This window comes from Buteo buteo, chromosome 16 (assembly GCF_964188355.1).
Source record: "Buteo buteo chromosome 16, bButBut1.hap1.1, whole genome shotgun sequence".
NCBI lineage: Eukaryota > Metazoa > Chordata > Aves > Accipitriformes > Accipitridae > Buteo > Buteo buteo.
Genome location: NC_134186.1, coordinates 10,597,146 through 10,612,113, shown reverse-complemented (window position 1 = coordinate 10,612,113; position 14,968 = coordinate 10,597,146).

The window sequence follows — 14,968 nt, the reverse complement described above, 5'->3', positions numbered from 1 at the left end:
AGACACAGCAGCAGCAGCATCCCTTTCCGGACATGGGACGCCTGTTGCCCTGACTGCTGCTGCATCTGGGGCAGAGGCTTTCTTTGGCCTCTTTGGGAATGTGCTGCTCACTCATGTCTTCTACAGCGGACCATTTTCTTTTCCCAAACACTGTATATTGAATTTCATTTGAAGTCAATCAGGCCCTTCCCTGTGCTGCCTTTGCGAGAGCGCATGCGCAACAGGTCTGACTCCAGATGCAGCTAAGCAATGCTAAGTTGAGGAAGAAGGAGGTGGCTTATAAATAAATACATAGTATTTATATTAAAAAATATATATTATAATATATATTTAAATAAATAAATAAGTACAAAATATTTAAATGAATAAGTATGTACAGGAGTACAGACAGGTGGCAAAACAGCTCTGCAAATCCTACCAGAAAAATACCACTAGAGCAAAGTACTATCACACCACAAACACATAACCTTCATTTTCTTCTCATGCAGATTTCCCCATCTCAAGGCAAACATGTGGAGAAGAGGCCAGCCTCTGGCTTACAGGTGAACATGCTGCTCAGGAGACAGTTATTCCACCCTCATTATAATGAGTCAGTGTGTTTATACAGTTAAACTATTAAGATAATTTTTCTCGTCAAACTCTCAAAGCCTCTTTAATTAGCCTTCAGCAACTTTAGGTTTGGAGTTATTAACATGAATTGGAGATTCATTTCCCTGCAATTGCTTGTCCTGGTTGTTGGCCGTGTTCGACTGGTTTGGGTGTGCCTGGGATAGCTCTGAAAGTTAACTGCAGGCTCAGGTCCTTACACAGCTTCACCTGCCTACCGGTAGTAACTACAGGCAATGGCATTCTTGGGATTGTAAAACAGAATGCCCTACTGAAGTAGCAGAAAAAGTTTTGGTGACCCACCAGAGAGTCCCAGGAAACACACAGTGACTGGTAACAGCCCGAAGGCGGCACTGATAATTCCTTGTTTTTTTCCAGGGTTTGTGCCTCCTCTTCCAAGCTCCTTTCCTGGCTTTGTAGTGCCAGGCTCTCATGCAGGTACCAACAGATTTGCATCAAATCAATGTGCAGCTGCTTTGCTGGAGCCAGGTGGGTTTAGTGCAGCAAATGATCTGGCCCAGAGGGCCCGGTGCAAGTTCAGTCTGGGACCAACAGCAGCCCCCAGCATCACTGGGGTTTCTCCCCACGGGCATTGTGCACTGCAACAAAGACAAGCTCTCCTTTACACGTGGCTGGGATGGAGGGGCTGAAGAAGGGTGATTTGTCTCCTTGAGCCCAGAGAAATCTGCACTTGAGGATGGCCACGTCAGTCATGTGGTGGCGGGCACAGAGCTGCAGCTCACTTGTATTGCACAGTGGAGTAGGAGCGGGCAGATGGGGAATTGGGATGTGGTCCTCCTGCCGTGGGTAGCTCCTGTAGTGCCTGTGGGACAGCAATATCACGTGCTTTGCTCTTCTGTTATAAACAGGCCTGGAGGCACCTTCTTTAATTAATGTTTGGGTAGCCCTAGCAAAACACCATGTAAATGGACTTGAAGCAACACGTCCAATTCAAGCACACCCGGACACCAAAGTACTTGGGTCCCATTTGGTCTACACTCAGAGCCAGACATGTAAGACCTCCCCAGACTATGGCAGATCTCAGATTCAGCTCTGGAGACAAATTTTGGGGCCCAATCACTTCAGCATTTAGTTTCAAGTCTCCTAAGACACAGTTTCCAATGCTATGCTGTCATTCAGGTGATGGGAAGGACTCTGAAGGCAGTCAGGCTGCGCCAGACTGCTTTGAGAGCTCTGGCGTCCAAGTCTTGGTCCCAGCCGGGAGAGTCAGCAACCAAAGCTTGGCTGGTGGGAGCAAAAATTCAGATGATCATGAATTTGCCCCCATTGAACACTGAACAGCACCTTCCTTCAGGCACAAATCATTTCAGAGTTGCTGGCAGCCAGCCCTGGGCACATGTGTGCAGGGCTGAGCAGCCTCTGATCCACTCAGCTTGTTAATCTGCCCACACGTGCCACGTGCCTCCTCTCCAGGAGCTCCCAGCTGCTTTGGTGCCTGGCAAACCTCCCATGCTCACCCTTCCCTCCCTCCCTCCTGTCGTGGTTTAACCCCAGCCAGCTACTAAGCACCACGCAGCCGCTCACTCACTCCCCCCCCACCCAGTGGGATGGGGGAGAAAATCAGGAAAAGGAGTAAAACTCCTGGGTTGAGATAAGAATGGTTTAATAGAACAGAAAAGAAGAAACTAATAATGATAATGATAACACTAATAAAATGACAGCAGTAGTAATAAAAGGATTGAAATGTACAAATGATGCGCAGGGCAATTGCTCACCACCTGCAGACCGACACCCAGCCAGTCCCCGAGCGGCGAATCCCTGCCCCCCCCTTCCCAGTTCCTAAACTAGATGGGACGTCACATGGTATGGAATACACTGTTGGCCAGTTTGGGTCAGGTGCCCTGGCTGGGCATGAGAAGCTGAAAAATCCTTGACTATAGTCTAAACACTACTGAGCAACAACTGAAAACATCAGTGTTATCATCATTCTTCACATACTGAACTCAAAACATAGCACTGTACCAGCTACTAGGAAGACAGTTAATTCTATCCCAGCTGAAACCAGGACACTCCTCTCTAAGCATCTGCTTTCTACAGCAAGGGAGGGAGTGGACGCCTGCCTCTCCCGTTCCCTGCTGGCCCAATCTTCATGCAGTGCAAGTCCCGCTCCCTAGACGTGTCTCCCCAGTTGAAAGCAAGAGACAAAAGGGAGCTGCCCCGAGCATGCACCGTCCATCAAGCCTGGGCATCTCCCCTGCCATTCCCATGCTCCCCGCACTGCTGGACCTTTGCCAGTCCTCTCATGCTGTCCCACCGAGATCCCAAAGTCATTCCTGACCATGCTCCTTGCACCCCACATTGGCTCTTTGGGTAAGCAAAAGACACCCAAAAGCTCACCCAAACACGAGCCTTTCCTCCCCTGCCTGCAGCAGCCAGCCTGGCAGCCGTGCTCCCTGCCTGTGCCTCCCCCCACCTGGCCCTCCTGGGGTCCCCTCCTCTGGCCTGTGCAGCTGCATCCTTGGGGACAGTGGCAGCTGCTCGGGGTGGGGATCTTGCAAAGTGCCAATTTGTGACAGGCTGTCATGGGAAGGAGCCAAAGATGCTGAGACTCACCCTGCTTGCCTGCTGCCAGATCCCCAGCTACCCCCCCTGGCAGGGGTGGGCATCTTCAGGAGCAGTTCAAACCTCCCAAGGGCTGAGCCAGATCTGGATGGTGCCTTTCCCTCGCTGTTGACTGGAAAAATCAATCTAGGATGATGCTAATCCTAGTGATTGAGCATCATCATGATGATGCTCTGGTGCAGCCATGTTTGCTGGTGAGGTGAAAGAGCCCACCTGCCTGTCCCCCTCCTTCCACCCCTCCCTGCATGCTAGTGGCTGCTGCTAGTAAAACCAGTAGCCACAGCTTCTCTGGAAAAAAACAAGCACGTGATTGTTCCTAATCTGGCACGGCCAAAGCAGTCCTGATAAGAACAATCCCTCATCGGGAGTGTTCATGATGACCTTGGACAGAAGCTGCTGCCCCTGCTGACCCTCCCCAGCAGCACCAACGGGGATTTCTGATTGCTTCAGAAGTCCCAAGGATCTTGCCCAAATGTTGCCTCTAGCATGCAGGACCTGTTGCTGGCCAAACCTCCCACCCAAACTGGAGTCCCAGAGCAAGATTAAACCATCACATCCATTAGGAGGTCAAAAGCAGGGAGTCAGAAATCGCCCCTGGCCATGCCTGCCCACATCCAGCTGCCTACCCCCATACATTGCTCACACGCTCCGCACTGGGATACGATCCCTCTGGGAGCCCCTCCATGTATTTTAGGATTTTTCTGTGCTTGCAAGGACAGAAGCAGTGTGCGCCTGGGCCAGCTCCATGACTGCTTCCTCGCCAGATGTCACACCACTGTTGTGTGGTCCTTGTCCAGCTTCATCAGGCAGTGGCAGTCCATGGCCCCCATCCAGGCAAGCAAAGCAGGAGGTTGCACCAACAACCAGCAGTGAGAAATTGTGCTTCCTTCCCCCTGCATTTACCCCACATAAACAAAATGCAAGTATGTGTTTAAAAAAATGAACTGCAGGGAGCTGGCAAGGGACCAGGGTGCATCTCTGTGTCACTGTGTCAGCTCTCGCAGGGCCCATGGCAGCATCACCAAGAGGACATCCATCTGAAGGAGGATCAGTCAGTACCCTGCAAGAGCAGAACAGCAACATTAGCCTGACCCTTGAGCCTCCAAGGTCTGCTTGGCTCTAGATAAGCATCTGCTTCCCCCACAGTACTTATCTCCTTTTCCAAGGCTCTCATCACCGAATCTAAGTAGCTTCATGACTGATTTAACTTTTCCAACAAACTATCTGGAAGGCAAATGTTATCTCATGCAAGTGATAAGGGCACATTGACCGAAACCACATGGAAAGCCTGTTACAAAAGAAGTAAGAGAATTTAAACCTGCAGAGCCCTGGTTTTGCCCCTTAGTCACAGACAGAGGCTTTATTCCATGCAGGAGTGCAGCTGAACCCAGTGCAAGCCATTTCTCACCTAGGAGCCTGTTAGGAGACCATCTTGTCTAACCACCCCGTGGCTGTGGCAGAAATGAGAAGATGAAGGTTGCCACCTGGTAGTAGTGTCATGTTTGCAGTACTGGGTTAAAATGAGTTGGGTTTTTTTAATAAAAACCAGCAGGTTGGGAGAGTGGAGGGGGGGGTAAAAGGCAATTGCATCCTTTGGAGAAACAGAAGTCTGAGTTTCTTCTGCCTCTGGGATTCGCACAGGGGCCAAAGGCAATGTATTTGATCCACCTTGCTTTGTCTGTAGCCCCGTCTCCCTGCATACCCGTCAGCATGGAAGCTGATGAGAGGCGAGGCTCAGCTTCTCGCTGCTGAGAATCTGCTGGTGCCTCACGAGCATCCCCCTGTGAGCTGAGCCCAGCTTTGGGTCCCAGCAGGCGCAAGGGTCTGGTGCTTACTCCCAGCAGCCTCCCTTTGCGGCTGACGCAGGGGAAGCCCAGCACCCGGTGAGGGCTGGCACCTCTCCAGCCACCTCTGCTCCCTGCTTTCTAGCTGCGGGGAGCATGGTGGAGGTGGGACAACAAATACAACATATCCTCTGGCCAGAGGGGGAGAATTCCTGACTTGAATGCATGCACCATCCAACTTCTGGGTTCAGCAATATCTATCTCACTGTGGTTGCGATGGGGATAATGACGTGGCAGGAAAAACTATGCTGGAAACAAGGTGCGTGGCAGGGGGGGCAATGAGGCAGGGAGAGGAAGAAGCAGTGTAAGCAAAAGAAGGAAGTGTTACAGCAAGCCAAATGAGACTCCAGGGAGAGGTTTCCTTCAGGTACCAGTGATCCAGCCAAGCACAGACTTCAGTTTGTTCTTTGAAAAGAAGTAAAGACACTGGTTCACTCAGCCCATGGCCAGAAGAGCCTTGGGAACGAGCCCTTCTGTTGCCCTCTCCTGGAGCCAGTCCTGGTCCTACAGGGATGGTTTTGCCATCCAAACACAGCTGGGCAAGAGCAAGAGAAACAATTAAACCTGCTGCATGCTTTTTGGTGCCCCAGCAGTTGAAGACCCAATCTGACATCTTAAAGGCACCTAATTTCCTCCAAAGCCTGACAACACCCTGGAGAACTGAAGCCTCACCAGAGTAGCAAGTTTGGGCATCTGAACCCCACAACTCTTGGTTTTTAAGCATCTGACACAGACACAAAAGTCATCTGTGGTCCAGGCAGCCTATTTTTGTAATGTCTTTTTAACAGTATGGAGACTTTCTAGTCCATAAAGAGAGGCCTAGAGAGACACCATGGAGCTGGCTGGGGCTCCAGCCCTGACGCACTGGGAAGAAAACCCAGCGTCTGGCTTCAAAGCAGAGCGTTGGTTTGGGGACAGCCCCTTGGGATCTCCAGACAAGTAAAGCACTATGAGCCAAAACCAGCAGCTCTGCCCTCACCACAGCAACCCCAGAGCGGGTAAGGAGAGGAAAAGTGCCAAATTTAGCCAGTTTTGTGAACTGAATGACAACTGAGTTTCTCACCCATGGGACAGGTTTGGGTTACATGGGCAATGCTCCATGGGGTAGCTTGCACCCTTTCTGGACGCAGTGTACACTGCTGGGCACAGGGCTCCCACTGGATTCACTCTCCCTTACCCTCACTCCAGCAGTTCAGCAACCCTAATGCATGTTGAGTTTCTCTTATTCTCACTCAGAAAAAGACTGCAAATGGTCCTCGGAGCCTTATCTCCAAGGGCAGCAATCTAACACTTTTTTTTTTAGTTAAGCAAGACTGACAGCTGGAAAAATACATTTAAGTGAGCATTAAGAGGTATTGATAAGAAGAGTCCTGGAATGAATTCAGCTGGTGCAGACTGCAGCGTGCCCTGTGTGTACACAGGGTTCATGCTATATGAACAGCTGTGGATGGGAAGCAAACCCCTCTAGCCCCAGGGTGTGAAATACTTTGAGAGAGCGGCTAGTCCAAAAACCCAGTCCCTGCATCTCATCAACCAACTAGCCAGTGGGACGTGTTGCAGAGCATTCACCATAAGCTTTTTACCTAGAATAAAACTTAGCTTGTAAATTAAAAAAAAAAAAATCCTACAGTGGTTCTGTGTTTGTATCGCTGTTTAGCAGTATGGCAACCATCGAGACCTGGGTGGCAGAAAGCCTTCAAGGAGACAGACCAACATTATTTCTTCTGGATTTCACCTTCCAACAAATCCTCCCTAAGAAACACCCTCTGGGAAAGGATGATCTCGGTCTCTAACTCCATTCTGACCTTCCAAGCATCCATCTGGACAATGTTGCTCCAAGATTAGTCCTAAATTCACCCTCTAATTTTACACAGGCTGCCAAGAAAACCAATTAGGTGATGGCTTTGGCTCTCTTCTGGTCAGGGCCAGGCTTCTTTTCAGAAGTGTTAAATGTCTCTGAGATTTAGCTCCCTTTATAATATTTTATCAATTCGAGCCATCTTTCTTATCATAACAACTCCCAGTTTTTAAAACCAAAGAGAAAGGCTTCACCTGTTCCTCCTAACCAGGAATGAAATGGGAAAACATGCTCACCAGAATACATCATCAAACCAGAGAAAAATTGTTTTCCTAAAGCATTTGGATAATGGAGAAATGTTTCAAAAGCCCTTCCATGCCTGAGGAGTTTCTAAAACACAAAACAAAATAAAATCCAGCTGGCTAGATGCCAAATTCAGGCTATCTAGTAGTCTGCCCAAATCACCACCAATTGTAAATTACCCTTTAATAAAGTACATTTTACTCTGTAGAAACACTTGGTGCTCACCATCACACAGATGAGAGTCTCTGCTCAAGAACTGAGTGTTTGAGACCTGCTCCGGACCCAGCTCCAAGATCCAGCTCAGCCTAGAGCTGATCTGCCCATTACTCAAGAGGCTTGGTGACCGGGACACTGGTTAAACTAGTTTGCAGTGGAAATTCAAGTCCCAGCAGCATCCCAGGCAGCCTCACACTCCTAGCTATGTAAAGACCTTTACTTACGTTTTTAGAAATAACTACACTGCTGGTGCCCTGGACTGTTTGTTGCCCAATTCATATAATAGTTTTGCTTTGTTTACTTAAGATTAGGCTCTTTCATCCCAGCCTCCAGGTTGTTTTAAGGGGAAATGGTACTTTTTTTTTTTTTTTTTTTTTTAAGGCTTTCTGCACTGGGACTCAGACATGCTCAGGGCTGACATTTTGGAGATGGTCCCTCTCACAATCCCAGACTCTTCCAGAGCCCTATGTTGTACTGATCTGTCCCTAATGCAGCCATTTTCCTAAGTGATGCAAAAGTTTGTGGGATTTTGACAAAAGATCTTCAGCATGCGATCTGCAAACTTGCTATTCTCACTCATGGGAAGTGAACCAATTCCTTCCCTAAGAGAAAAAGAGACTTATAGTTTTGGGTCAAGATCATACTAAACAGGTCCCTTCTGGAGAACGTCCTTGACATCTGGTTTTAAATGTGTGTTAATGAACAAGCCAATGCCTTCAAACAGAGTCATGGCTCCCAGAAGAACATCTTAATCATTAACCATAAAATATGCAATTTCCCTGCAGTTTAGAAGGCAGGGGTTTAGATGGAGATAATGTTAAAGGCCATCAGGATATGTGCACAGTCCCAAGGTGCCTGGGAGAGCAGTGAGCAGGGACGGACGACTCACAGCCCAATGGTGTATTGCTTTCATTGCCTGAAGGTATTTTTCTCCCCCCCCAGCTACTGATCTGCAGTGAGGACAGGACTGGACTTTGGCTGTATCCATCCCAGGAGGACTTTGGTTTGGTCCCTTTACTACCGAAAAAAAGGTTTCTCACCCGGATTCTTCTCACTGTCCCATTTTAACCAGAGATTGCTGACCAGGTTTCAAGTTCAGGTGGTTTTCAGATCTGCCGTCACCACGATTTTACATGCAGGAGGGAGGGTTCAGGTCAACACCAAAATGAGCAACTGGGCTGACAAAAACTCCTGAAGTTTTTAATCAAGGCATCCCCAAGCTAATTTGTTTCTATTTTTTATGTATTCAAACGTTCAGATGGCCTTGTGCATATGCTGGCTAGCTACATTTTGTTAAACAAATGAAACCAAGATGTGACCCTGGAAGGCAGAGCTTGCTTTGATTTTCTTAAGGCTGAGGACAAGGGAGGCAGTGAGAGCTGGAAGCACAGAAGTCATGCTCATGGTTTGCCTTGCAAGGACACTGCCCTGGGGCCCGATCACCTCCCACTGTCAGCCCAGCATCTTTCTCAGTTGCCCCACAAACAGCCTACGCTTCTGTCGGTCTCTCTTGTTGCACACACAGAATATTTGCTTTCCAATACTGAAGCCAAAATCAGTTGCCAAAAAGGACATCCAGGACCCGAATGGCCTGGGAAGAGAGGGTGTTTTTTTTTTAATGTGTGTGCACGTGTGTACACAGGACACATCAAGCCAGCTCTGCAAACAAACTGGTGCCATCAATTGAAAGTTTCCAGCAGCAGGAGGGGAAAGCTGGTACCGAACAAACCCAAAGTCTGCAGCCATCGCCAGGCACATGGGATCTGAATGAAGACCAGATTTGGGTCACTGGGCCAAAAAATGTTCTCTGTCTTTTCTCATCTGTTTGCAGAGCTTGTGCAGTCCTTTCCCTACACCTTAATGCAGAATCCAGATAACTTTCTCCTAGAAGTAGGGGGCAGGGCTGAACAGCATCTCAGTAACTAGTCAATGCCTGCAGTCTTCATAGAAACCATGATGTTATAAAAATATGGATCCATTAATCAAAAGGGCAGTGATTAGTGTATAGTCTTCTGCTCTGTATTGGTGGGAGGTAAAGGTTAAACTAAGAAATCTCTAATTTAGCTAGGGCTTGAGGAGAAAGCACTATAAAAATAACCTCTCGCCTTCTGAGTGACATCCTCATCTTCTGTGGTGTGGTTAGAAATCCTACACAAAGGGCAGCTGGCCTTTATGTGAACTGCCTGCTCCTGTGGCTCGACCCTTCATTCTTCAGGGACGAAGCAGGGAAAACCACTGAATTCACTCCCAGTGACCCAAAAGCAGCCAGAACTGTAGGCAGAGCTTAAGCCCAAAGATTCCCCTGGGGAAGGAGCAGAGTCAGGATAGGCAAAGCTATGTTGCAATTTCTGGGACAAAAAAAGTGTAAATAAGCTATTGACCCACTGAACTCCAGCTATGACAAGGGGATAAACCAAGTAGGAAGTCTGAGCTCTACTAGATCCTGAGTCCTGCTCCCTCAGGTCAGGTTCTGGTGAGCACCAGTTACAGCTATTAAAATAGCTTCTTTAAGCATCATCATCCACTGCTGGTTCAGCTGGAAGCATACCAAGCTCCACAGGATCATCTCTAGGCTCCGCTGACTCACTGGAGTTAGGCTTTTAAAGCCTGCACTTCCTGCATTCCCTGCCCAGTGCCTCTGCAATGTTACACATGTATCTTGAGCCCAACATATCAACACATTATACTTCTCAAGAGGTCAGAAAGCTTGTACTCGCAGAGCATTCAGTTTTGCTGGAGACTATACGGTGATGCAATACTAGGACCTTTCCAAAATAAAGCTAGTTTGATGTGTGCATGTTGCCGGGTTTACGCTGTTCTACCACTGAAAGAATCCATGATGCACAAGTACACTGGAGCAGAGGCTACTCCTGGAGCAAAATACTCTGTGAGAACAGAAAGTAAATACCTTCAGATTTGGTTGAATCCATGCCAAGATTTCTGGTGCATTGCACAGTTCAGAAATGACTTAGACTTGACATGAGAAGTCTAAGATTTGACATGAGAAGAGCGTAAGGTCCTCAAAACAGGTTGAACCTGCTTCTTGTGCCGAAGGTGCTAAAATGTGTGTGCTGCCCAATACAAACCCATACTGGAAGTGGAGATGAGTCCAACTGAAAAAGCTATATCCAGAGACTTCAACTACTAGCTGAACTCTGAAAGCTCAAGTCTCTCCCACACGTGAAGATAAAACATTACCAGGATGTCTGAGATCTGAGATGTAAACTCTTTGCAACTGTTAAACATTTCAGTGGGAGACTACATTTTTGTTAGGTCCTCTGGATTCTGTATTGCCACATCTAGCAGCAAGTGAAAGGAAGCAGCCTAGTTTGGCTGTCTGAAGACAGTGAGGATGCTGGCGTCCCCTTCCTCAGGGCATTCTTGCCTGGAGGATCTTTGCTTGAGATCCCCATCCCAGCATTGCAGGTTCACGTCAATCCACTCTCTCCTGTTGCCAGCTCTTGCACAGTGCAAAGCTCAAAGGCTTGGATGCTGCAAGCCATGAAGTGGCCAGACAAAGGCAGAAGCAGCAGGAACTGGAGATGGGGGAGCCCCTTCCCTGGAAGGTGCGCACCGCAGTGGTGCCACCTCGCTCCAGCGCCGAGCATCAGCCCATGGTGGCCCGGAGGGGCCACGGCAGAGCAAGGCCCCGAGGACGCCCAGTGAGAACCAAGTGACTTGTGCAACGGGGCATTTGTACAACTGCTATTTACAGCCTCTCCAGCTTTGTCTTTCTTTTCCGTCCCTTCCTCTTTTTGGGTCGTCTTTACTTTGTTGGGAAGCGAGAATGTAAATTGTGACACAAATGGTGGTTTCATATATAATGCAGTTGGAGCATGCAGCCATGGAAACTGCTGCTTAGGTATGACTTGATATTTCTTATTTTGTCTTCTTTTGATTAAATTGAACAGTTGAAAGGACCATAACCATGAGATGCACCGGCTCCTCGGGAAGCATCGTTACCTGCCAGTTACTCAGTGCTTTTATAGGTGTACAAATACCTATTTATATAAATATTTTATAAAAGCCTGCACATTTATAAATAAACCTAGCAAAAAATACATTAAAAATCAAAACTAGTTGGGAGAGGTCAGAAAGACAAACAGATAAGTATGTTATGGAAAACTTTCATTTTACTTTAGGTTGTTCACACTTTTGAACTGGAATGAAAAAACTTCAAAATGAATCTCAAAAACCTGAAGTTTGAGTCTTGAGTCTTCATCCAAACCATAATTCACTGTAAATGAATGGTTTATTTTACTCCTGAGAGAAGCCAGTACTTTTCCAAACAACTCTACTGAGGGATTTATGAATTTTTTCTTTACAGCTGTAGCCTTCTAATTAGATTTTCATTCGAAGGTGAATTTTTAAGCCCTTCAGACCTGAGACATTACACACAATCCTCTATAATCTCTTCCTGAGGAAATTATTGTATTATTTAATAGTCTTTGTGTTGGGTAATTACAGCAGGCTTCCTTCCTCCTTTCCATTCCTTGTTCTTTTTATTTACATCTGCAATAGGCTCACAGGGCCACAGTCTCTGCTGACTTCCAGCGTATGATGATTCAGTGAGATGCAGCAAGAAGAGAGAAGGACATGGGCTCAGTGGGATTATTCAGCATGGAACATTTAAGTTTTTAACACAGAAGCTGCAATGCCCTTTCCTTCAGTATATGTAGTCAAGACAAATAAAATACAGCATGGTAGCTTCCTCACAGGCTGTAGGAGGAAGTGCAATGGCAGGGAGAAAAATCCACGTGCAGAGGAAATGCTGACAGTTTCCAGACGGCAAACACCGGAGCAGAGGTGAGCAAATGTTTGAGATGATAGCGGGCAGTGCTCTTTCTCTACCCAACCAGAGGGTAAGTGTCCTGCCAGGTGGGAAGATCCCTGTCTCCAAGGCAGGACACAGGCAACTGGTAATATTTTGACCCTGTTCAAGGCTGTGCCTTCTGGCTCTGCCATTTTCCCAACTTGGTGGGAACTGGGAGCTTCTCATGGATGATGACCTCACAGGACGCCGAAGCTCCTGAGCTCTGCAATGTGCCATTTAAATTCTGCCACTGGACCACTTTAGACAGCAGTTGCCAGCCCTGACTTTACAGCACCTCCAAAGTTGTGGGCTTTGAAAATTAGGAGGGATGGCTGATTCCCAAGTCTTATTTTATTTTGATAAGAAGGGAACAATGAATAAAAGTAACATTCCCTAGGGCTGGCAGCAGAGGCAGCATTTGCAAGGCTTTCTGAGAAGGTATTCAGTCTAGCACACAGGGCTGGAACTCAACTGCTGTGTGCTGTTCCTGGCTCTGTCAGAGACCGCCGGTGACCTGTAACAAATCCCATCAGCTCCGCTTACCCTCGTGCCTTTTCTAGCACCATTCCTCAGACAAGCACCTCAGTGCCACACCACTCCCAGACTCAAACTGACTCCTGGTCAGGATGCTTTCTCCTAAGGCAGGGTTCAATGTATTCATGAAAGGCAGATTGGACTGCATCCAGACTTTACTGGCTTATTAAATAGGGATCAGACTGGTAAATACAAATCATGTACCTATACACACACACAGCTTTGCACATTATAATACAATTGCACTGAATGCTGAGTCAGCAGGAGCTCTGCATACTTTGAAAATTAAAGCCATTAAAAGTTAATTTCATGTTAGGAGAAAACAAGTAGCCTGTTTGCTGGTGATCAGCTTTGTTGCCTGGGTACCAAGTACAGTAGCTCCTTTTTGCTCCCTGCCAGGGCCCTGGAAGTGCATGCTGTATTTTGTTTCAGTCCAGAACCATTACGGCTATTTATTAATCTCCAGTGAAATGTTCCATTTGCTGCTTCACGTGGACCCAAACTGGCATCAGAGACAATCCTGCCTGCACACTGAGGGAGCTTGCCCAAGGCTGCGTCAAGGATCTTTGAAGGGAGGATTTGAATTCTTAAAAGCCTTATTGTCTTTGTAAGGCACAGCAAACAGTGCTTCTTCCACCTACCTGCTTTTCTGCAAGCCACTGAAACAATGCAGGGCTGTGGCGTGCTGCCTGGCAGCTCCACGCACCAGCTGTATCTCACTGGCATAGCTGAATTGTAGTGGAGAAACAGCAGCAGGATCTCTTGACTTCTGGCTGCTGGATTTGCGATTTTACTAACCCTAAAAAGTTGCTATGACTTGCTGAAGATGTGGTCTGCAGAAAAGATGAGCTGGTATCTTGAGACATCTGCAGATTCAGTCACTGTGATTTAACACAGCACCACTCATCAGCTCAGGAACCCACAGCACTGCAGCTGCAAAGCAGAATACATATGAGCTCAGAGGTGCTGGCACTTGGGCTAAGGACAGTCAGTTTTCTTCATTCTGGGAATTAATTTATTTGCTTTCTCCTTCTCAATTTGCAAGTCAGAGGATGCATTCTTTAGTTCCCAGTTCTACAGACTCTTGCAGAACTAAGCTAGGTTCTTTCCTTCCCATCATGTCTAGTAAGTGAACTGCAGGACAAATTAGGTCCCTGGACAACACGGCTGCAAGCCCCAGTGCCCTTGAGGGGTTTCCACAGCCATAATCAGCTAGGATAAATAATCACATCCATCTGAAGGAGTGAAACCCAGCCCATTCCATTTAAGCTATAGGGTGACCTCAGCCAAGTTAAAAGGGAGGAAAAAAGCAGGAATTCTTGGTATTAGAAGATTTGGAGACGCACAAAGGGAGGGAGTTGATCTGTAAAGTAACATTTTCATGTAACTGCTTTTCAGAACACTATCACACCTCAAAGCTGCTTCAAAGAAGAATGCCAAACAGCCATGGTGAATTTTTCCTGTATCTTCAGTGCTGGGGAACAGGGATTTTCCAAGGTAGTTTCTGACCCTTAAGCAAAGAAGCCTAGCAGTGGAAAACCAACACAGTTCTCAAAAAGTAAATGGTCAAAATATATCACAAATATCTCAGCTTCTTCCCACTGTGGCAAATAACTGTACATTTTGTGGAAAGACCAAGAGTCACATTACACAGATAGCAAAGGCTGCTCTTGCTTTTCACCCTTGTTGCTCCTTGCTGAGTGTGTTCCCTGAGCGTAAGGCTGGAAAAGAAACTTTTTCCCTAATCAATTATCAAGAGAACAGCAACTCCAAAAATGTAATAGCCTCATTCTATTTAGTACCATCACCACCATGAAAGATGTTTAATTCATTAATAGATTGTGTCCAGTTCAGACCAGAAATACCTGGTTTTTTTTCAGTTAAAGAGAAGGCAGTGCATTTGATATAGCCTCAAGACTGCACAGGCCAAATTTTGCAGGGTTAGTACCTCAGTGAGTTTTTTCCTCCCCCTAAGTCTAAGCATTCAGATTTTTGTCTCACAAATTGCTGTAGAAGTGATGGGGGTACACCCTAGACTATGCCAATTACACACTGAATCACCCCAAAGTGGCAGCTGAGACTAGCTGTCTGGCTAGACAAGCAGTAAGTTTCCTTTAAAAAGGTTGTTTTGCTGTGGGTTTGGTTCTTTAACTCTTATACCAAAAGTCGTATTTTCCCCAGTTAATAGCAGGTCCTTTCACCAGTGACTTGGACACTAGGACAAGAACTCACAAAGTGGAAATAAAACCCAGCAATTTCAAGAAAGAGCTC